General features: G+C 38.9%; 1 protein-coding gene across 1 annotated transcript in view; it reads right to left on the reverse strand.

The window, feature by feature from the left end:
• LOC133663480 (gap junction delta-2 protein-like) overlaps positions 1-5,217 on the reverse strand; it is an 89,820-nt gene extending 84,603 nt beyond the window's left edge. The window contains exon 1 of the mRNA XM_062067970.1: positions 4,782-5,217. The gene's annotated coding sequence lies outside the window, so the exon portion shown is untranslated. The remainder of the gene's footprint in view (positions 1-4,781) is intronic.
• Positions 5,218-26,031: the final 20,814 nt, after the last annotated feature.

Raw genomic sequence — 26,031 nt, forward strand, 5'->3', positions numbered from 1 at the left:
CTCGTGTAGTCCTCCAAAAAGGCGTCATCGGTTCATGCTCAACGATTAGCTGTCCTATGTGGTGTAGTCCTCCAAACAGGTTTTATTAGTTCTTGCTCAAAGACTAGCTGTCCTGTCTAGTGTAGTCCTCCAAAAAGGTTTCATCAGTTCAAGCTCAAAGATTAGCTGTCCTATCTGGTGTAGTCCTCCAAACAGGTTTTATTAGTTCATGCTCAAAGATTAGCTGTCCTTACTGGTGTAGTCCTCCAAACAGATTTTATTTGTTCATGCTCTAAGGCCAGCTGTCCTGTCTAGTGTAGTCCTCCAAAAAGGCTTCATCAGTTCATGCTCAAAGATTAGCTGTCCTATCTGGTGTAGTCCTCCAAACAGGTTGTATTAGTTCATGCTCCAAGACTACCTGTCCTGTCTAGTGTAGTCCTCCAAAAAGACGTCATCAGTTCATGCCCAAAGATTAGCTGTCCTATCTGGTGTAGTCCTCCAAACAGGTTTTATTAGTTCATGCTCAAAGACTAGCTATCCTATCTAGTGTAGTCCTTCAAACAGGTTTTATTAGTTCTTGCTCAAAGACTAGTTATCCTGTCTAGCGTAGTCCTCCAAAAAGGCTTCATCAGTTCATGCTCGAAGACTAGCTCTCCTATCTGGTGTAGTCCTCCAAACAGGTTTTATTAGTTCATGCTTTTGAGGTTGTTTGCTCAACGTAAAGTGCTTTTTACAAATAAAATCTATTATTATTACTATTATGCTCAAAGACTAGCTGTCCTGTCTAGTGTGGTCCTCCGAAAAGGCTTCATCAGTTCATGCTCAAAGATTAGCTGTCCTATCTGGTGTAGTCCTCCAAACAGGTTTTATTAGTACTTGCTCAAAGACTGGCTATCCTATCTAGTGTAGTCCTCCAAACAGGTTTTATTTGTTCATGCTCCAAGGCCAGCTGTCCTGTCTAGTGTAGTCCTCCAAAAAGGCTTCATCAGTTCATGCTCCAAGGCCAGCTGTCCTGTCTCGTGTAGTCCTCCAAAAAGGCGTCATCGGTTCATGCTCAAAGATTAGCTGTCCTATCTGGTGTAGTCCTCCAAACAGGTTTTATTAGTTCATGCTCCAAGACTAGCTGTCCTGTCTAGTGTAGTCTTCCAAAAAGGTTTCATCAGTTCAAGCTCAAAGTTTAGCTGTCCTATCTGGTGTAGTCCTCCAAACAGGTTTTATTAGTTCATGCTCAAAGATTAGCTGTCCTATCTGGTGTAGTCCTCCAAACAGGTTTTATTAGTTCTTGCTCAAAGACTAGCTATCCTATCTAGTGTAGTCCTCCAAACAGGTTTTATTAGTTCATGCACCTAGACTAGCTGTCCTGTCTAGTGTAGTCCTCCAAAAAGGCGTCATCAGTTCATGCCCAAAGATTAGCTGTCTTATCTGGTGTAGTCCTCCAAACAGGTTCTATTAGTTCATGCTCCAAGACTAGCTGTCCTGTCTAGTGTAGTCCTCCAAAAAGGCTTCATCAGTTCATGCTCGAAGACTAGCTCTCCTATCTGGTGTAGTCCTCCAAACAGGTTTTATTAGTTCATGCTCAAAGACTAGCTGTCCTATCTAGTGTAGTCCTCCAAACAGGTTTTTTTAGTTCATGCTCAAAGATTAGCTGTCCTATCTGGTGTAGTCCTCCAAACAGGTTTTATTAGTTCATGCTCAAAGACTAGCTATCCTATCTAGTGTAGTCCTCCAAACAGGTTTTATTAGTTCATGCTCCAAGACTAGCTGTCCTGTCTAGTGTAGTCCTCCAAAAATACTTAATCAGTTCATGCTCAAGGGTTAGCTGTCCTATCTAGCGTAGTCCTCCAAACAGGTTTTATTAATTCATGCTCCAAGACTAGCTGTCCTGTCTAGTGTAGTCCTCCGAAAAGGCTTCATCAGTTCATGCTCAAAGATTAGCTGTCCTATCGGGTGTAGTCCTCCAAAGAGGTTTTATTAGTTCATGCTCAAAGACTAGAAGTCCAATCGAGTTTGGTCCTCCAAAAAAGTCTGTGCTCATAAACTAGCTGTTCTATGTAATGTAGTCCTCCAAACAGTCTTCATTAGTTCATGTGCAAAGTCTAACTGTCCTATCTAATTTATTCTTTCAAACAGGCTTTCTCAGTTCATGGTCAAAGATTAGCTGTCCTATCTAGTTTATTCTTCCAAACTGGCTTTATTAGTTTGGTCAAAGACTAGCCGTCCTATCGAGTTTAGTCCTCCAAACAGGATTCATCAATTCATGTGCATAATTCCTGCTGTCCTATAAAGTGTAGTCCTCCGAGCAGGCTTCGACAGTTCATGATCAAAGACCAGCTGCTCTATCTATTCATCAAAACAGGCTTCATCAGTTCATGCAAAATTATCTGTCCTATCTGGTCTAGTCCTCTGAGTTTATTTCATCAGTTCATGTTTAAAGATCAGCTGCCCTATCTAGTCTTCCAAGAAGGCTTCGTCAATTGATGTGCAAAGTCTAGCTGTCCTATCTAGTGTAGTCTTACGAGCAGGCTTCATCAGTTCATGATCAAAGACCAGCTGCCCTATATATTCTTCCAAACAGGCTTCATCAGTTCATGCAAAATTAACTGTCCTATCTGGTCTAGTCCTCTGAGTTTATTTCATCAGTTCATGTTTAAAGATCAGCTGCCCTATCTAGTCTTCCAAGAAGGCTTCGTCAATTGATGTGCAAAGTCTAGCTGTCCTATCTAGTGTAGTCTTATGAGCAGGCTTCATCAGTTCATGATCAAAGACCAGCTGCCCTATATATTCTTCCAAACAGGCTTCATCAGTTCATGCGAAAAGAACAACAGTCCTATGTAGTCTAGTTATCCAAGCAGATTTAGTCAGTTCATGTTTAAAGACCAGCTGCTTTATCTAGTCATTCATTAGTTCATTTTCATATATCAGCTGTTCGATCTAGTTTAGTCCTCGGAGCAGGCTTCATAAATGCATGCTCAAAGACTACCTGTCCCATTTAATCTAGTTCTCCAAGCAGACTTCATCGGTTCGTGCTCAAAAACTTGCCATTCTGTCTAGTCTTCTGAGAAGGTTTTATCAGTCTATGTACAAAGTTGAGCTGTCTCTTCTAGAGTAGTCCTCTGAGCAGACTTTATCAGTCAATGTTCAAAGATTAGCTGCCCTATCTAGTCCACTCTTCTGCACAGGCTATATCAGTGTCTGCAGAGACTAGCTAGGTAAGCTCTCGTTGAGCTGTCCTATCCAGTCTTTCATCATGAACTGATCAAGCCTGCTCACTAGAGAGGCAAAAAGTCTTCTACACACTAAAAAATACTGGGTTATTTTGATAACCCAATTTATGACTTGCTAGTCAAATTTTGGAGTTATTTTTATGAATAGCAATACATTTTTTTGGGTTATAAGGGTATGCGTTACTCGTTTTTCAACGAGTAACGCATTTTTGGGTAAAAGGCTTTTTTTTTTTTAATTAAAAAGTTTCTTTTTTCTTGAAGGGAATTTTATTATGGATTAATCTCATTAACATTATTTACAATCACCCAACATTGAGTAAGCATAACTCAACTTTTGGGTTAAATAATCCAACCCAATAGTTTGGTGGGGAGTAGCCCAACATTAAGTTATCATAACTCAACTTTTTGGTTAAATAATTAAATGCAAAAGTTGGGTTGAGAAAATGAACCCAAAATGTTGAGTTAAAATGTCTCAAATAAGGGGTGCATCCTTTTCTGAACCAGCAGTTGGATTAAAAATGTGGTTATTTTTCAACCCAACATTTTTTAGTGTGTAGGACAGCCTTAACAGTCCAGTTGCGATCGATGTGATGCCCTGATCATTGTCTACAACAGGGGTCACCAAGGCGGTGCCCGCGGGCACCAGATAGCCCGTAAGGACCAGATGAGTAGCCCGCTGGCCTGTTCTAAAAATAGCTCAAATAGCAGCACTTACCAGTGAGCTGCGTCTATTTTTTAAATTGTATTTATTTACTAGCAAGCTGGTCTCGCTTTGCTCGACATTTTTAATTCTTAGAGAGACAAAATTCAAATAGAATTTGAAAATCCAAGAAAATATTTTAAAGACTTGGTCTTTACTAACTGACAAAGAAACAGATAACAGATTTGGTGTCCAGTTCAAAGTGTGACATGATTTATTTAAAAATTTGAGAGTTTACTTTTGTATTTTACATGAGTTATTATTTGTACAAACATGGTGCAAAGTAATTCATGATTTGTTAAAAAATGTTAGTGGCTATCTAGTTTAAATGGGATATTGTGATTTCACAAGACTGTCTTAGAAGTGATCATTTGAAAGTGTTAAATTTGAAAAATGTGCACTTAGAGAAAATATAAAAACAAAGTGTTGCATATTGATATTTATCTGTTTCTATATATATTTATTGTGTGAAATTATTAAGATGATCAGTGTTTCCACAAAGATAAATATCATTAATTATTAATAATAACATAGGGTTAAAGGTAAATTGAGAAAATTGGCTATTTCTGGCAATTTATTTAAGTGTGTATCAAACTGGTAGCCCTTCGCATTAATCAGTACCCAAGAAGTAGCTCTTGGTTTCAAAAAGGTTGGTGACCCCTGGTCTGCAATGTGCAACAACAATGATGTACGCAAAGTTAAAGTTAAAGTACTTTATTGTCACACACACACTAGGTGTGGTGAAATGATCCTCTGCATTTGACCCATCACCCTTGATCACCCCCTGGGAGGTGAGGGGAGCAGTGAGCAGCAGCGGTGCCCGCGCCCGGGAATCATTTTGGTGATTTAACCCCCAATTCCAAAGTGTGTGTGCTCACCTTTCCCACTTCCCCACGAGTCCACTCCGACACTTCCTGTCACACAAGTTCTTGTCTCCCGGGACGACTTTCAAGGAGCAGCCACGATTAGAGCCAACAGGCAGCCATCACCCGGAGAAGACCTCCTCACACACACACACCGGGGTCATGTCCACGCGTTCATGTGAGCCTCAATTAAAAGAGATCCGTCCCTCTCTCCCGTCCTCTTCATGTCCTCCCAGATCTCTCTCGCTCTCTTCGGAGTAAGTGCTTCTTCTTCTTCTCCTCACTCTTGGTTTTGGTTCAAGCAGCGGCAAAGAGAAGCATCACTCTCCCGCCAACAGTTCGCTTGAAGCCGCCCTCTCCTCTCCTCCTCCTCCTCCTCGTCCTCTCTATTCCTCCTAACAAGAGAGACCTCTTCTTCGGGGTCCCCACCTCATCCTTGACTCCTTCCCCACTTGGTTCCACTCTCCGTTTGCACCCTCCACCTGCAGCCTCCCGCTCCCTCTCTCGGAGCTATAGTAGGCAGCCAGACCGAGCGTGTGTCTAGAGGATTAGAGAAAGGATTCATCTCTCTGCTCCTCCCCCTCCTCTCCCTCACTCTTCATCACCGTATTTATCCCCCAAGCACCCACCTCTCCACACACACACACACACACACACACACACACGCATCTCACACAACCACACCATATAACTACACGCTCGTAAAGATTTTGTTTTATTCCCACCATTTTTCCTCGCGTTAATGCTCCACATTGGCTGTTTACTCAATTCCAGAGTCACACGGAGGCTGTGCAAGGACACTGAGCAGGCACTCAGGAAGGGAATCGAGAAAATGTGTATGAGTAGTAGTAATAATAATAATAATAATAATAATAATAATAATAATAATAATAATAATAATAATAATGGATTAGATCAGGGGTCCCCAAACTTTTTGACTCAGGGGTTAAAAAAAATTTGGCCGGGGTCCAGGCTATATATATATATATATATATATATATATATATATATATATATATATATATATATATATATATATATATATATATATATATATATATATATATATTAGAGATGTCCGATAATATCGGCCTGTCGATATTATCGGCCGATAAATGCGTTAAAAAGTTATATAGGAAATTATCGGTATCGTTTTTTTTATTATCGGTATCAGGTTTTTTATTTTTTATTTTTTATGTTTTATTAAATCAACATAAAAAACACAAGATACACTTACAATTAGTGCACCAACCCAAAAAACCTCCCTCCCCCATTCACACTCATTCACACAAAAGGGTTGTTTCTTTCTGTTATTAATATTCTGGTTCCTACATTATATATCAATATATATCAATACAGTCTGCAAGGGATACAGTCCGTAAGCACACATGATTGTGCGTGCTGCTGGTCCACTAATAGTACTAACCTTTAACAGTTAATTTTACTCATTTTCATTAATTACTAGTTTCTATGTAACTGTTTTTATATTGTTTTACTTTCTTTTTTATTCAAGAAAATGTTTTTAATTTATTTATCTTATTTTATTTTATTATTTATTTTAAAAAGGACCTTATCTTCACCATGCCTGGTTGTCCAAATTCGGCATAATAATGTGTTAATTCCACGACTGTACATATAGGTATGGGTTGATATCGGTATCGGTAATTAAGAGTTGGACAATATTGGAATATCGGATATCGGCAAAAAAGCCATTATCGGACATTCCTAATATATATATATATATATATATATATATATATATATATATATATATATATATATATATATATATATATATATATATATATATATATATATATATATATATATATATATATATATCAGTGGCGTGCCGTCACTAGAGGCAGGGGAGGCGGGGCCTCACCTGCCGTCATGGAAAGAAAAAAAATGTAAAAAGAAAAAAATAATAATTAAATTGTTATATGTATCCAGTGATTATACTAAAGTTATTTTCCATTTAACTTCACCAGTTTTATATTATTTTTATTTTTATTTTCACATTTGCCGTTCAAATACTGAGAAGAGACGGTGCGGTGATCAGCAGCCAGTTGAGGCACGTCACTGATTTGTGCCTCAACATGGATTGTGCACAATGACTCGGCTAACTGCTGAGCTGCTGTGCAGTGAGACTGTATTCCTATATGAATTATATCAGCTAACTAAACTATGGCATAGTTTAGTTAGCTGAGGTATATAATGTACAGTGTATTTTGTCAAAAACTGTATGTGTGTAACGTATTTCTTATGCTGAGCATTCATAAAACTGCTGCAAAAGACGTACTGGTTGAGGCTCGCGGTAATCCAGGCTCCTGGTGGTAGAGGGCGGTAGTGATCCCAGAGATCATTCCTCGGCAGCAGAAGAAAAAAAAAAAAGTTTGCAAGCGATTGTTTATTTCCTCTAGCCTGGACTTTTATTAAAAACATGGAGGATTACATATGTAAAATAAAACAGTTTTCTAAACTGGACTTTCAATCGAAGCAGGAGGTAATAATTAAAGGTATACCAACACCGGAGCTAAAAGGTTTGTTTTTGACTTCGGAACAGAAGACCCGTTCTTTTCAAACGGCGTGGTACACACGCAAAGGCTGTCCAGCAAGAAAGGTAAGACCATAATAATGTTTTTTTTATTAAATGTGCTTTTTTGTGTGCTACAGTTGTGTAAAGAATGCTGGTATGAGCTTTTAAACATAACCCGTTAACTGCTGCCAATCACATGGTGAATAAGATACTATTTAGGGTTCATATGTTTGTAAATCTGACTGTGATGATGCAGTGCCTCACCAGACATTAACCTCACAGCACGCCACTGATATATATATATATATATATATATATATATATATATATATATATATATATATATATATATATATATATATATATATATATATATATATATATATATATATATATATATATATATATATATATATATATATATATATATATATATATATATATATATATATATATGTATATATATATGTTAGGTCAGGAAAAAACAAAGAGGCTATATCATCCCTACAAGCCTGTTTGTTTCACAGGTTTTTTTTTATAAAATATATAAAAAATATATAAATTCCCCTGACGAGCAGGGTAACCTGCGAAACAGGCTTGTAGGGATGATATAGCCTCTGTGTTTTTTCCTGACATAATGTATATTCCACTCTACCCCGGTATTGAGCACTGTATAATGGATAAATCACAGAAACCTTGACTGTATATATATACATATATATGTATATATATATATATATATATATATATATATATATATATATATATATATATATATATATATATATATATATATATATATATATATATATATATATATATATATATATATATATATATATATATATATATATATATATATATATATATATATATTCTGAGCACGATGATGTCACATTATCGATGGGAAAATGTATTTTTAGACAATATGATTTGCATGAGGGGCAGCACGATGGAACAGGGGTTAGTGCATGTGCCTCACAATACGAAGGTCCAGAGTAGTCTTGAGTTCAATCCCGGGCTCGGGATCTTTCTGTGTGGAGTTTGCATGTTCTCCCCGTGACTGCATGGGTTCCCTCCGGGTACTCCGGCTTGCACCTGGGGATAGGTTGATCGGCAACACTAAATTGGCCCTAGTGTGTGAATGTGAGTGTGAATGTTGTCTGTCTATCTGTGTTGGCCGCATGCGATTTGTTCAGGGTGTACCCCGCCTTCCGCACGAATGCAGCTGAGATAGGCTCCAGCACCCCCCGCGACCCCAAAAGGGACAAGCGGTAGAAAATGGATGGATGGATGGATGATTTGCATGAATGGCTAGGAGACACAGAGAGTAACACGCGGTAGAAAATGGATTAGAAAGGACAGATTTTTTTTTTAAATAATCATTTTCACAGAAAAAAAAAAATTTTAAAATTTTTTTTAACTTTGGACTTCCCGCCGGCCGGATTTTGGACGCTGGCGGGCCGGATCTGGCCCGCGGGTTGTAGATTGGATGATGTCACGTTATCGATGGAAAAATGCATTTTTAGACAATATGATTTGCCTGAGCGGCTAGGAGACACCGAGAGTAACAAGCGGTAGAAAATGGATTAGATAGGACAGATTTTTAAAAAAGAAAATTGAAAAAAAATACAATACTTGTTTTATTTTTTTCAACTTGGGACTTCCCGCTGGCCGGATTTTGTACGCTGGCGGGCCGGATCTGGCCCGCGGGTTGTAGTTTGGATGATGGCACGTTATCGATGGGAAAATGCATTTTTAGACTATATGATTTTTGCCTGAGCGGCTAGGAGACACCAAGAGTAACAAGTGGTAGAAAATGGATTAGAAAGGACAGTTTTTCAAAAAATAATAATAAAAAAATATATGTAATAATTAATTATTTTTTAAATTTAGATTTTTTTTAACTTGGGACTTTCCGCCGGCCGGATTTTGGACGCTGGTCGGCCGGATCTGACCCACAGGCCGTAGTTGGATGATGTCACGTTATCGATGGGAAAATGTATTTTTAGACAATATGATTTGCCTGAGCGGCTGGGAGACACAGAGAGTAACAAGCGGTAGAAAATGGATTAGAAAAGACAGATATTTTAAAAATAATATTTAAAAAAATATATTGTTTTTACTGCGATGAGGTGGCGACTTGTCCAGGGTGTACCCCGCCTTCCACCCGATTGTCGCTGAGATAGCCTCCAGCGCCCCCCGCGACCCTGAAGGGAATAAGCGGTAGAAAATGGATGGATGGATATTATTTTTATATTTGTTTTTTTTACCGTAGTTTGGGGACTACTGGATTAGATTCATGTAGCGCTTTTACAGACACTCAAAGAGCTTCACAGAGAACCTGATACATTTACATGCGTTGTAGATCGTTGCAGATCGTTGCAGATCGATCACAATATCGATATTTGCATACAATTTTGGTATCGGATTGCGACTTGTTGCCCCTCAACACATTGTGCTTCAAATATACTGTATATTCTTTAACAGCGTACTCTACAAATTTTTGGCTGATTGCAACTTGCTCACAGTTCAAATCGAATCAAATTTTATTTATATTGCACTTTTCACACAGAGGCAAGTGGCAAACACAAAAGTGCTTTACACACAAAAAAAGAACGAAGAGAAGAAAACACATACCGTATTTTTCAGACTATATGACAAATATAATACTTTCCTTTTCTTAAAAATAGACAGTGCGCCTTATAACCCGGTGCTCCTAATGTACATGTTAATTCTGGTTGTACTTACCGACGTCGAAGCAATTTTATTTGGTACATGGTACATGGTTTCACACAAATCTGTCAAAATGTTTTGGTACAACTTTGGTGATGGAACACGGAGTATTACACTACCCTAGTCAGACATACTGTACTTCAACATACGGGTATTATTATGGCACCTATTAGGAGACATATTACCTAGTGTTTTGTTTCACAGTATTATGCAAATCCAACTTTTCTTTCCTATTGTTACCTGCCGATGTGTAATTGGGATCTGCAAAAGTCCTGAAAAGTCCGCCATTGTAGTCCACACCGTAGTCAATAAGCTCCTTCTCTTTCTCTATCCTGCTGTTGTGGGGCATCCTCCTCCGCTGTTGCCATTTCTAATACAAAATAGTGTAAAGTTCTAACTTTTATCTGTCAGTAGACTAGCCATGCAAGCGCTAAAAACTACCGGTACAACCAAGATGACGAGGAGAAGACGCTGTTGAAGTGGAGGCACGTAATTAAACCGCCCACAAAACGGTGCATCCAGAAGAGACGTTCAAAAAGATGGAGTGATAGTTTAATAACTTATAAACGCATGCTTACCTTAGCTACAGCTAAATATTACTCAAATCTCATCCACATCAACAAAAATGATCCTAAATTTTTGTTTAGTACAGTAGCATCGCTAACCCAACAAGGGACTCCACCCAGTAGCTCCACCCACTCGGCAGATGACTTTATGTATTTCTTTAATAGGAAATTTGAAGTCAATAGAAAATAGATTAAAGACAATGCATCCCAGCTACAACTGGGTTCTATTAACACAGATACGACTGTATATACGACAGATACCGCCCTCCAAAATAGTTTCTCTCTCTTTGATGAAATAACATTAGAGGAATTGTTAAGATGTGTAAATGGGACAAAACAAACAACATGTTTACTTGACCCACTTCCTGGGAAACTTATCAAGGAGCTTTTTGTATTATTAGGTCCATCAGTGCTAAATATTATAAACTTATCACTTTCCTCTGGCACTGTTCCCCTAGCATTCAAAAAAGCGGTTATTAATCCTCTACTCAAAAGACCTAACCTCAATCCTGATCTCTTGGTAAACTACCGGCCGGTGTCCCACCTTCCGTTTATCTCGAAAATCCTCGAAAAAATTGTTGCACAGCAGCTAAATGAACACTTAGCGTCTAACAATCTCTGTGAACCTTTTCAATCCGGTTTCAGGGCAAATCACTCTACGGAGACAGCCCTCGCAAAAATGACTAATGATCTATTGCTAACGATGGATTCTGATGCGTCATCCATGTTGCTGCTTCTTGATCTTAGCGCTGCATTCGATACCGTCGATCATAATATTTTATTAGAGCGTATCAAAACACGTATTGGTATGTCAGACTTCGCCTTGTCTTGGTTTAACTCTTATCTTACTGACAGGATGCAGTGTGTCTCCCATAACAATGTGACCTCTGACTATGTCAAGGTAACGTGCGGAGTCCCCCAGGGTTCGGTTCTTGGCCCTGCACTCTTTAGTATTTACATGCTGCCGCTAGGTGACATCATACGCAAATACGGTGTTAGCTTTCACTGTTATGCTGATGACACTCAACTCTACATGCCCCTAAAGCTGACCAACACGCTGGATTGTAGTCAGCTGGAGGCGTGTCTTAATGAAATTAAACAATGGATGTCCGCTAACTTTTTGCAACTCAACGCTAAGAAAACGGAAAAGCTGATTATCGGTCCTGCTCAACACCGACATCTATTTAATAATACCACCTTAACATTTGACAACCAAACAATTACACAAGGCGACTCGGTGAAGAATCTGGGTATTATTTTCGACCCAACTCTCTCGTTCGAGTCACACATTAAGAGTGTTACTAAAACGGCCTTCTTTCATCTCCGTAATATCGCTAAAATCCGTTCCATTTTGTCCACTAGCGACGCTGATCTGCCGTTTTCTTTTCTCCTTTGCCCCCTCGCCGGTTATTCCGGTTCCGGTGACTATGGATGAGGTGCTGGCTGTCCAGAGTTGGGACCCGGGGTGGACCGCTCGCCTGTGCATCGGTTGGGGACGTCTCTGCGCTACTGACCTGTTTCCGCTCGGGATGGTCTCCTGCTGGCCCCACTATGGACTGGACTCTCACTGTTATGTTGGATCCACTAGGGACTGTACTTAGAGGGGGGGTTACCCACATATGCGATCCTCCTCAAAGTTTCTCATAGTCATTCACATCGACGTCCCTTGTGTGGGCTCTGTGCCGAGGATGTCGTTGTGGCTTGTACAGCCCTTTGAGACTTTTGTGATTTAGGGCTATATAAATAAACATTGATTGATTGATTGATTGATATTTCAATTAACAGGAGAAAACTATAATTTACGGGGATATTGATTTTTGAAATTGGTAAAGCAAGAACGAATATAAAATACAAATGTATTTCAGTTTTAGGAGTTAAATGGTGGAACAAGCTCAGTGATGAGCTGAAGACATGTACTTCTTTGTTAAGGTTCAGGAAAACATTGAAAGGTGAAATAATTGAAAATTATAAAATATAGTAACAATTACTTTCATCCCATTGATTTTTTTCTTCTTCTTTTTAACGTTGATATTCCAGGTAATCTTATTTTCAGTGAAGGTATAGGATAGGCAAATATAAGCCTTGGCTTCACCCTATTCCTTTTTCAGTCATTCTTTTTCTTTTCTTTTCTTTTTTTGTGTAAATGTGTATGATTGTTATATATGTATAATCTGTACTCTTAAACTGGTCACACAAAATGGTTAATGGTTGATGGTTGATTATATGACCGAAATAAACTTATTTCATTCATTCATCCCCGCTTCCGCCATCCTAGACACTGCCGTTGTGTCCTTGAGCAAAATACTTTACCCACCTGCTCCCAGTGCCACCCACTCTGGTTTAAATGTAACTTAGATAATGGGTTTCACTATTTAAAATGCCTCGAGTCTCTAGAGAAAAGCGCTATATAAATCTAATTGACAATATACTTCACACTTCTCTGGAGTAAGACGACTGAGGTGAGAGCACTTTTTGTGTTTTTCATGTCACATTGTAAATACTGTACAGTGGTACCTCGCGGGATTCGACGTTTTTTCTGAGTCTCTCGGCCAATTGTCACGCTTAAGGTTGCGAGCCCAAATTTGGGTTACGAGCCTCTCTAGTTGGCGTAAGGAATGTCACAGCCAACCCCTTGGGATCCGACAAAAATACTCAATAGGATTAGCTTATGCTTGTTTTTCCAACCGTGGTAACAAAGTGAGTGTGAAGGACAGTGCTAAGAAGAAGCAAAGGATATTGATTGAATTAAAGAATTAAATATTTAAAAAAATATGACCGAGCATGTAGAGGTGAAGCAATTCAAGCGTATCACTGCTAGTCTGCACCATACTGAAGCAGAAAGAGTCTAAAGCCAGCCAAGAATGTTAAAATTATATCTAAACGGCGGAAATTAATTCAATAAGATATGGAGAAGCTGCTGATGGTGTGTTTGACACAGAAGCAGCACACAGGAGATATTGTATACGGACCGTAGGGTGCACCGGATTATAAGGCGCACTGGTCTATTTTTGATCTTTTTTCATATACAGTATAAGGCGCATATATAGGGCGCAATAAAGAAGTCATATTATTATTTTATTTTTTTCTAAATTGAAAACACTTCCTTGTGGTCTACATAACATGTAATGGTGGTTCTTTGGTCAAAATGTTGCATAGATTATGTTTTACAGATCATCTTCAAGCCGCTTTCTGACAGTTGCTTCCGGATGCACCGTTTTGTTGGCGGTCTTATTTACGTGACTCTCCTTCGACAGCGTCTTCTCCCCGTCATCTTTGTTGTAGCGGTGTAGCGTGCAAGGACGGGAGTGGAAGAAGTGTTACAAGATGGAGCTAACTGTTTTAATTAAATTCAGACTTTACTTAAATCAATAACGGAGCAGCATCTCCTCATCCGGAAACAACAGCACAGGAAATGTGTTCCGTGAAAAACCGTCCGACCAAAACTCTCTAATAACTAAAGTTCCTTGGGTGAATAATGTAAACTCACTACACCGGTATGTTTTAGCGCTTTCATGGCGAGTTTACTGACAGATATAAGAACTTTACACTACTTTATATTAGAAATGGCAACAGCGGAGGATGAATGTTCCATAACAAGAAGATAGACAAAAAGAAGAAGCGTACCGGAGTCGGTACGGACTACAAACGCGGATGCGCAACATTTTTCAGGATTTATGCAGATCCCAATTACAGATCAGCAGGTACCAGAAGGTAAGAAAAGTTGCTTTTGCATAATATTGCAAAACAAAACGCCAGATAATATGTCTTACCTTATACACACACCATAATAATACTTATATGTTGAAGCGGTGCGGCTTCATAGCTTACCAGTCGCACTAAAACATGTTGATAGATTTTTGAGAGCCGTGTGTAATGTATATTTTCAATGGAAAATATACAATGTTGGTGTTGTTTACTTGAGTCATATTGATAAGTGCAGCCTACACTTATCTCTTATGTTTGACTGCCATCTACTGGTCACACTTATCATTACACCATGTACCAAATAAAATAGCTTTGAGGTGGGTAAGCTCAACCAAACGTATTCCTTACATTAGGCACACCAGGTTAAAAGGCACACTGTCGAGTTTTGAGAGAAAAAAAGGGTTTTAAGTGCGCCTTATAGTCCGGAAAATACGTAAGTCCACTGAGAAAAAACATATTCAGCCTAAGCCTGGGCCCCTGGAGAGGGGGTCCAGACTGAGACCAAGGGAAAAAAAACCTCATAGCCATAGCACACATAAGCATGTGTGTAAGAGGGAAACATCAAAGAACACAAAGGACATTAAAGACATTAAAAGAGCAGAGCTGATGCAACCAACCGTTTCTACATACAGCTACAAAAGTAAAAACAACAACAAAACATACACACTGTGGTGGTCTCTGCGGTGTTCCACGCCATCGTCTGCTGGGGTGCGGGGAGCATGGCCAGAGAAAGAAGCAGACCCAACAAAGCAACCAATAGAGCCGAATCCACCCTTGGCCGCCCACTAACTCTCTGCCAGTGTCCAGTCCGCATGGATGAGCGAGGATGCGTCTAAGGCAGGCCTGGGCAATTATTTTGACTCAGGGGCCACATTTAGAGAAAAAAATGTGTCTGGGGGCCGGTATATCTATTTTTAGGAACACTAATACAAAACCTCACAATAATGTCTGATTGAATGCTAAAAACGTTATGACAGACCGCCTTAAAAACCGTAATGGAATTTTTACATTTTTCTATGAACGATAAAACACTGAATATTGACAAAATATAAACGTCACATCCCACTTTCGATCGACATATTTTACAATCAAGTGAAACGCAACAAACAGTGAAATATGAATGCGAAGGGTACAAAATAAACCCACCTACAATCTGATATATGTGATATTTGCTGAATTTCCCCCAGGGATCAATAAAGTACTTTCTATTCTATTCTATTCTATTCTATTCTATACATCACTAAGCTTTAGAACTTTGTTGTGAAAATCTCCTTCCGCGTCTGTGGAAACGCTCCCCACCCACACTGCTTGGTGCCTCGTCTGAGCTGCTGTGACGTAGATGACCATAGTAACTAATTAGATGACCATAGTAACTAATTAGATTACCATTGTAACTAATTAGATGACCATAGTAACTGGTATAGCATCCATAAGCGCAGATTCCAACCATTGAAATACTTTGTATAGTTGAAGACTTACGGTCATTAGAAAACATCACTGCACATCATAATGGCAGCTACACTTTCCATCTTAAAGATCTAAACAAATTATTTGGGAATGTCCGGCGGGCCAGATTGAAAAGCTCAACGGGCCACATGTGGCCCCCGGGCCTTAATTTGCCCAGGTATGGTCTAAGGAGACCGAGGTGTCCGATACACGCTCATTCAGCCAAGACACTGTGAAGCTCGTCCGTCCCGGCGCCCAGCGCCAGCTCCGCAGCCCTGTCTCTTCATCCGCATCTCTTCCAGTCTCTCCAAACGGACTCTGGTGTGGTAGAGACCCGGCATCTGGTCTCCATGGCCAAAAGGCTCCCGGGATGCAGATCCAGAAGTTCACAAAAAAGCACCGCAGAAGTCACAAAAGTGCGACCCCTTGTCACACAGTCCCAAAGGGTCCCGAACCAAAAGACAAAAAAAACATGAAAACATGCAAACAAGAGGGAAACACCGGGAACACAAAATGATGACACAAGAGCACAGAGCTCCTGCCACCAGCAGCGCCATCTTGCAACAACAACAAAAAATGGTAACACTTTAGTATGGGGAACATATTCACCATTAATTAGTTGCTTATTAACATGCAAATTAGTAACATATTGGCTCTTAATTAGTCATTTTTAGGTACTTATCAATACCTTATTCTGCATGGCCTTATTATACAACCAGTAAGCCATTAACTAAGAGTCTTCTCTCAATAACCTCAGAATTATTGATTATTAGTAGGGGTGTGGGAAAAAATCGATTCGAATTCGAATCGCGATTCTCACGTTGTGGGATTCAGAATCGATTTTCATTTTTAAAAAATAGATTTATTTATTTTTTTATTTTATTTTTTTTAATTAATCAATCCAACAAAACAATACACAGCAATACCATAACAATGCAATCCAATTCCAAAACCAAACCTGACCCAGCAACACTCAGAACTGCAATAAACAGAGCAATTGAGAGGAGACACAAACACGACACAGAACAAACCATATAGTGAAACAAAAATGAATATTATCAAAAACAGTATCAATATTAGTTACAATTTCAACATAGCAGTGATTAAAAATCCCTCATTGACATCATCATTAGACATTTATTTAAAAAATTTTAAAAAAGAACAATAGTGTCACAGTGGCTTACACTTGCATCACATCTCATAAGCTTGACAACACACTGTGTCCAATATTTTCACAAAGATAAAATAAGTCATATTTTTGGTTCATTTAATAGTTAAAACAAATGTACATTATTGCAATCAGTTGATAAAACAGTGTCCTTTACAATTATAAAAGCTTTTTACAAAAATCTACTACTCTGCTTGCATGTCAACAGACTGGGGTAGATCCTGCTGAAATCCTATGTATTGAATTAATAGAGAATCCTTTTGAATCGGGAAAAAAATCGTTTTTGAATCGAGAATCGTGTTGAATTGAAAAAAAAAATCGATTTTGAATCGAATCGTGACCCAAAGAATCGATATTGAATCGAATCGTGGGACACCCAAAGATTCACAGCCCTAACCCTAATCCTTACATGTTCCCCTAGTGTCCAAATAACTCTAAATTAGGTATTGGTTACTTTGAATATGTTCCCCATACTAAAGTGTTACCAAAAAAAAAAAAAAAAAAAAATTGACAGAGGTATTTATACACCAATATGCTGATTATTATTATTGGTAGCTGTGTCTAATATTTGGACCCTTTCTAAACAAAATAGGAACAGCTCTCAATAGGAAGCAATATTTTCCTCCACCACTAAATTCATTCATTATAATGTTCAATTAGTACCTTACTGAGCATTATCTTTGCTGAATTATTGATGCAGCTGTTGCAATAAATAGATCAGCCAACGAGTGGAATGCTTTCTGGAAGATTCGGACTCATGTCGGCAATTATCTTCCGTTTTGCAAAAGCAAGTTTTATTGCAAAAACTGTAAAACGAGATGGAATAAACCGCCTTGCATCTGCAGCTGATGAGCCATGACCCAAAAAAAAAAAGTGGGTGGATGTTTGACATGCATGACGTGCTAACAGTTAGTGGTCGTGTGTTGTAGTTGAACTCAGCTGGCTGCAGCTGACATCTGGAGCATGCCATCGTGCTCCAGTGTGCCTGCCCGGCTGCAGCCAGCACAGCATCTGTGAACCCGACACGATCCAGAAGTGAGACAGGCAGAGGCACACTGGGCCAAATCCTGTCATAGTGCAGCAAATAAGCCAAGGAGTCACGTGACCGTATATAGTAATGAGTGACTACAGCACACACACATACTGGTTATCATTTGGAATGGGGACCAAGTTTTTGCTCATCACTTGTGGGGACCACCCTTTCTACAGGTTGTGGAGGCATAAAAACAAATTTGGTAAAATGGCCACTGCCCAGTTAGCTCATATACGTCTTTAAATCTCTGGATTGATGAAGTAATGTGCCGATCATTCTTACTGGGGACCCTGGGGAAAAAGAGTTAATATGGTTCATGAGGACCAAATTTAAAGAATTTTGCATAATTCACACAAATTTGTACATGACTACTGAGGACCATTTAAAAAAAAGAAAAAAAAAAGCTCAAATTAAATATGACATGATCCTCAGAATACAGCACTACAGCTGTCCTCTTATAGGAAGTTTCACCACTTTTAAATGTTAAAGCAAATCCTGCATCTTCTGTGACATTACTGAAAACTGCTATTTAGCAGTAATGAAGTTGTCTGCAGGGCAGCACGGTGGCAGAGGGGTTAGTGCGTCTGCCTCACAATACGAAGGTCCTGAGTAGTCGTGAGTTCAATCCCGGCCTCGGGATCTTTCTTTGTGGAGTTTGCATGTTCTCCCCGTGACTGCGTGGGTTCCCTCCGGGTACTCCAGCTTCCTTCCACCTCCAAAGACATGCACCTGGGGATAGGTTGATTGGCAACACTAAATTGGCCCTAGTGTGTGAATTTGAGTGTGAATGTTGTCTGTCTATCTGTGTTGGCCCTGCGATGAGGTGGCGACTTGTCCAGGGTGTACCCCGCCTTCCGCCCGATTGTAGCTGAGATAGGCTCCAGCGCCCCCCGCGACCCCGAAGGGAATAAGCGGTAGAAAATGGATGGATGGATGGAAGTTGTCTGCAACTCCAACTACCATATATAGAAGGATGGACAATTCTGAATGTGAATCATACTTTAAGGTAATAATGTTTTATAATCATGCTGTATGAAAATGTCATCCTAAGGAACACTGGAATTGGAAAAATATATTAGTTTTAACTAAGAATGGATACCATACAGAATCACAGTACTATTAATGCCAGGATAACAAATGTTTCACTTTTCAAGAAAATAAATGTTCTCTTTTACCAATATTTGAAACACGTAAACAAGGTAACCCAAATTTCCCTGATGTGGGATCAATAAAGCATTATCTTACCCATCCATCCATCCATCTTCTTCCGCTTATCCGAGGTCGGTTTGCAGGGGCAGCAGCCTAAGCAGGGAAGCCCAGACTTCCCTCTCCCAACCCACTTCGTCCAGCTCCTCCCGGGGGATCCCGGGGCGCGTCCTGGGTCTTCCCCGTGGCCTCCTACCGGTTGGACGTACCCTAAACACCTCCCTAGGGAGGCGCTCGGGTGGCATCCTGACCAGATGCCCGAACCACCTCATCTGGCTCCTTTTGATGTGGAGGAGCAGCGGCTTTACTTTGAGCTCCCCCCGGATGGCAGATCTTCTCACCCTATCTCTAAGGTAGAACCCTGCCACCTGGCGGAGGAAACTCATTTCGGCCGCTTGTACCCGTGATCTTGTCCTTTTGGTCATAACCCAAAGCTCATGACCATAGGTGAGGATGGGAACGTAGATCGACCGGCAAATTGAGAGCTTTGCCTTCCGGCTCAGCTCTTTCTTCACCACAACGGATCGATACAGCGTCCGCATTACTGAAGACGCCGCACCGATCCGCCTGTCGATCTCACGATCCACTCTTGCCTCGCTCGTGAAGAAGACTCCGAGGTACTTGAACTCCTACACTTGGGGCAGGGTCTCCTTCCCAACCCGGGGATGGCACTCCACCCTTTTCCGGGCGAGAACCATGGACTCGGACTTGGAGGTGCTGATTCTCATCCCAGAAATAAAATACAAACTCATTACTCATCACTTACGCATCTTCAGAATGGATCTGACTATCATTTAAAAAGGTTTCCCTTTAGGGGACCTGTTTTTTTTGTCCCCATACCGTCAGAGATCCCCTAAAGGTGACTGTGTAAACCAGTGGTTCTTAACCTGGGTTCGATCGAACACTAGGGGTTCGGTGAGTCGGGCTCAGGGGTTCGGCGGAGGTCAAGACATACCCGACTCATCGTGTAAATAAAAACTTCTCCCTATCGGCGTATTACGGATACGGCAACAGCAGAAGTCACACTGATTTGCAGGTGTGTCATTTGTTGTGAGTTTATGCACAGTGTTGGTTTTGTTCTTTGAACAAGGTGATGTTCATGCACGGTTCATTTTGTGCACCAGTAAAAAACATGGTAACCCTTTAGTATGGGGAACATATTCACCATTAATTAGTTGCTTATTAACATGCAAATTAGTAACACATTGGCTCTTAACTAGTCATTATTAAGTACTTATTTATGCCTTATTCGGCATGGCCTTATTCTAACCCTGGCCCTAACCCTCTAACCCTAACCCTAACCAAATAACTCTAAATTAAGTCTTCGTTACTTAGAATATGTTACCAAAAACATATAACTTTGTCTTGAATTTGAAAAAAAATGTTTTTTTTATTTTTCACTAAAGAAGGGTTCGGTGAATGCGCATATGAAACTGGTGGGGTTCGGTACCTCCAACAAGGTTAAGAACCACTGGTGTAAACAGAGCGATGTCCCCATTAAGTAAGCATTGCCAGAACACACACACACACACACACACACACACACACACGCACACACAGATCCGCCCCATCTCAAAACAATCTGGCAGTGTTGTGCCTCCCATGTGAAGACGAGGCAAAAAAATAAATAAATAAATAAAACGGGACAGAAAAACAAACAAATTGGCTGCCATCTGTTAGTCTGGCATGGGCGTACACAAACAAATACATTTCCCTAATGTCGCCTTTCAATGTCCTTATTCTACCCTACTACTGGTTTTAGGAACGTAGTTTAAAGGCCTACAGGAATGAATTTTTTTTATTTAAACGGGGATAGCAGATCCATTCTAGGTGTCATACTTGATCATTTCGCGATATTGCCATATTTTTGCTGAAAGGATTTAGTATAGAACAACGACGATAAAGTTCGCAACTTTTGGTCGCTGATAAAAAAAGCCTTGCCTATACCGGAAGTAGCGTGACGTCACAGGAGGAAGGACTCCTCACAATTCCCCATTGTTTACAATGGAGCGAGAGAGATTCGGACCGAGAAAGCGATGATTACCCCATTAATTTGAGTGAGGATGAAAGATGTGTGGATGAGAAACGTTAGATTGAAGGACTAGAGAGGCAGTGCAGGGTGTATCTTTTTTCGCTCTGACCGTAACTTAGGTACAAGGGCTCATTGGATTCCACACACTCTCCTTTTTCTATTGTGGATCACGGATTTGTATTTTAAACCACCTCGGATACTATATCCTCTTGAAAATGAGAGTCGATAACGCGAAACTGACATTCACAGTGACTTTTATCTCCACGACAATACATCGTTGACGCACTTTAGCTACGGAGCTAACGTGATAGCATCGGGCTCAAATGCAGATAGAAACAAAATAAATAAATCCCTGACTGGAAGGATAGACAGAAGATCAACAATACTATTAAACCATGAACATGTAAATACACGGTTAATAATTTCCAGCTTGGCGAAGCTTAACAATTGAAGCTAGTTACGGAGCGGCGGCGGCGGGCGTTGTAGCTTTCGACGACACCCCGGCCGCCATCAGAGTTGGCAAGAAACATATATTTCCCCAAAGTTACGTACGTGACATGCACATAGCGACACGCACGTACGGGCAAGCGATCAAATGTTTGGAAGCCAAAGCTGTACTCACGGTAGCGCGTCTGCTATCCAGCTCAAACACAACACAACCTCCTGGTTGTGTTGCTGTAGTCCGCTGCTAATACACCAATCGCACCTACAACTTTCTTCTTTGCAGTCTCCATTGTCCATTAAACAAATTGCAAAAGATTCACCAACACAGATGTCCAGAATACTGTGGAATTGTTCGATGAAAACAGAGCAGTTTGTATGGTGACACATTGGGTACGAATACTTCCGTTGCCGTCGTGACGTCACGCGCATATGTCATCATACATAGACGTTTCCAACCGGAAGTTTAGCGGGAAATTTAAAATTGCACTTTATAAGTTAACCCGGCCGTATTGGCATGTGTTGCAATGTTAAGATTTCATCATTGATATGTAAACTATCAGACTGCGTGGTCGGTAGTAGTGGGTTTCAGTAGGCCTTTAAGGCTTAAGCAATATTGGTTGCTAGGCAACACTTTAGTACAGGGGTGTTCAAATTTTTTCCTGCGGGAATCACTTTGATAGATTTAATCAATTAAAGAAAGTAAAACCGATACAATAATCAATATATGCTAACCTATCTGAACACAACATCTGTATCTTAGCTCTGTGTTATCGGTAACAAAGCCTATTCTACGTCATTGTGCCCCAAATTAAGTAATTCCCAGCATAAAAATGGCTAAATGAACTGAAAATATCAATAATAGAGTAGTATTGGCCACTAGATGAGACCAAAACAAACAGACTGTGCTCTTTGGTATCGTGTCCACTGATTGGCTTAGGCATAATTACTAACACTCGCATGCTAACTTTTTTGGCCAATTTCGCCTCAGACTTGTATAACTTGGTACTTGACCCATGCTAACTGTTAGCATGCTAACAAAACGCTAACATTAACATGTTAACTTTTTTAGCAAATTTTATAGCCGAGCACTTTACTCATATGACCACTTGACACAAGCTAACTGTTAGCATGCTAACGTTAGCATTCTGGCATGCTGACTCTTTTAGATCATTTAACACCCGGACACCTAAGTCATATACCATGGTGCTTGATACATGCTAACTGTTAGAATGCTGATAAAACACAAACATTAACATGCTAATTTTTTATTTTTTTTAGCAAATTTTACAGCCGAGCACTTCAGTCATATGACCTAAAACTTGACACAAGCTAACTGTTAGCATGCTAACAAAACGCTAACATTAACATGCTAACTTTTTTTTAGCAAATTTCATAGCCGAGCACCTCAGTCACATGACCTAATACTTGACACAAGCTAACTGTTAGCATGCTAACAAAACACTAACATTAACATGCTAATTTATTTTTTTAGCAAATTTCATAGCCGAGCCTCTTAGTCATATGACCTAATACTTGACACAAGCTAACTGTTAGCATGCTAACGTTAACATTCTGATCTGCTGACTATTTTAGATAATTTCACACCCGGACACCTCAGAGTCATATACCATGGTACTTGATATTTGCTAACTGTTAGCATGCTAACAAAACGCAAACATTAACGTGCTAACTTTTTTTTTTTTTTAGCAAATTTTATAGCCGAGCATCTTAGTCATATGACCTAATACTTGACACAAGCTAACTGTTAACATGCTAAACTTTAACATTCTGGTATGCTGACTCTTTTAGATAATTTAACACCCGGACACCTCAGAGTCATATACCATGGTACTTGATATTTGTTAACTGTTAGCATGCTAACAAAACGCTAACATTAACGTGCTAACTTTTTTTTTTTTTTTTTTTTTTTTTAGCAAATTTTATAGCTAAGTACCTCAGTCATATGACCTAATACTTGACACAAACTAACTGTTAACATGCTAAACTTTACAATTCTGGCATGCTGACTCTTTTAGATAATTTCACACCCAGACACCTCAGAGTCATACACCTTGGTACTTGATACATGCTAACTGTTAGCATGCTAACAAAACGCTAACATTAACGTACTAACTTTTTTTTTAGAAAATTTTATAGCCGAGCACTTCAGTCATAAGACCTAATACTTGCCACAAGCTAACTGTTAGCATGCTAACAAAACACTAAGACTAACGTGTTATTTTATTTATTTTTTTTTGCAAATGTTATAGCCGAGCACTTCAGTCATATTACCTAATACTTGACACGAGCAAACTGTTAGCATGCTAACAAAACGCTAACACTAACGTGCTATTTTTTTATTTTTTTTTTAGCAAATTTTATAGCCGAGCACTTCAGTCATATGACCTAATACTTGACACAAGCCAACTGTTAGCATGCTAACAAAACGCTAACATTAACGTGCTATGATTCCCGGGCGCGGCGCCACTGCTGCCCACTGCTCCCCAAGCGGATGGGACAAATGCAGAGGACAAATTTCACCACATCTAAGTGTGTGTGTGACAATCATTGGTGCTTTAATCTTAATCTTTAACTTTCTTTTTTTTTAGCAAATTTTATCGCCAAGCATCTTAGTCATATGACCTAATACTTGACACAGACTAACTGTTAACATGCTAAACTTTAAAATTCTGGCATGCTGACTCTTTTAGATAATTTCACACCCGGACACCTCAGAGTCATACACCTTGGTACTTGATACATGCTAACTGTTAGCATGCTAATAAAACGCAAATATTAACGTGCTAACTTTTTTTTTAGCAAATTTCAAAATTTCATTTTTTAGTCATATGACCTAATACTTGACACAAACTAACTGTTACCATGCTAAACTTTAACATTCTGGCATGCTGACTCTTTTAGTTAATTTAACACCCGGACACCTCAGTCATATACATTGGTACTTGATACATGCTAACTGTTAGCATGCTAAAAAAACGCTAACATTAACATGCTAATTTATTTATTTTTTTAGCAAATTTTATAGCCGAGCACTTCAGTCATATGACCTAATACTTGACACAAGCTAACTGTTAGCATGCTAACGTTAACATTCTGGCATGCAGACTCTTTCAGATAATTTCCCATCCGGACACCTCAGTCATATACATTGATATTTGATACATGCTAACTGTTAGCATGCTAATAAAACGCAAATATTAACGTGCTAATTTTTTTTTTTTTTTAGCAAATTTCATAGCCGAGCCTCTTAGTCATATGACCTAATACTTGACACAAGCTAACCGTTAGCATGCTAACGTTAACATTCTGGCAGGCTGACTCTTTCAGATCACTTAACACCCGGACACCTCAGAGTCATATACCATGGTACTTGATATTTGTTAACTGTTAGCATGGTAACAAAACGCTAACACTAACGTGCTAATGTTTTTTGTTGTTCTTTTAGCCAATTTTATAGCCGAGCACTTCAGTCATATGACCTAATACTTGACAACTAAGGATAGTAAAATACTATCTAAATTGTGGATATTTATAAATGAAAAATATGAACAAGCTGCTGAGGGTGTGTTTGACAGAGAAGCAGCAAAAGTAGTCCACTTTTGTAAATATTTCCTGTAAATTATATTACTTCATAAATCTACTGTACATTCGATTGCATTGGTTTTATACAATATCTCTTATATAAAAGTGTTTTTTAAAGGCATGTTATCTGTTAAAATTGTGCTGTATGGACAAGCAGTAATTAATTGTATTTCAATGGGAGATTAACCGATGCAGCTCGTAAAATGAGGTACAACTATATATATATATATATATATATATATATATATATATATATATATATATATATATATATATGAGACTGTTTTTATATTATTCACCTGTGAAAAATACTTAAGTGTTTATTGTCTATTGTGAGCGAACTGTGGTGCTGAATTTCCCCCAGGGATCAATAAAGTACTTTCTATTCTATTTTATATACATATATATATACATATATATACACACACACACATAGTGTATATATATATATATATACATATATACATACACATATATATATATATATACACAGTATATAAATGTGTATATATTTATATATGTGTATGTATACACATATACATATGTATATACATATATATATATATATATATATATATATACATATATACATATATATATATATATATATATATATATATATATATATATATATATATATATATACACACACACATATATATACACTACCGTTCAAAAGTTTGGGGTCACATTGAAATGTCCTTATTTTTTAAGGAAAAGCACTGTACTTTTCAATGAAGATAACTTTAAACTAGTCTTAACTTTAAAGAAATACATTGCTAATTGC

Source organism: Entelurus aequoreus, linkage group LG13 (assembly GCF_033978785.1).
Source record: "Entelurus aequoreus isolate RoL-2023_Sb linkage group LG13, RoL_Eaeq_v1.1, whole genome shotgun sequence".
NCBI lineage: Eukaryota > Metazoa > Chordata > Actinopteri > Syngnathiformes > Syngnathidae > Entelurus > Entelurus aequoreus.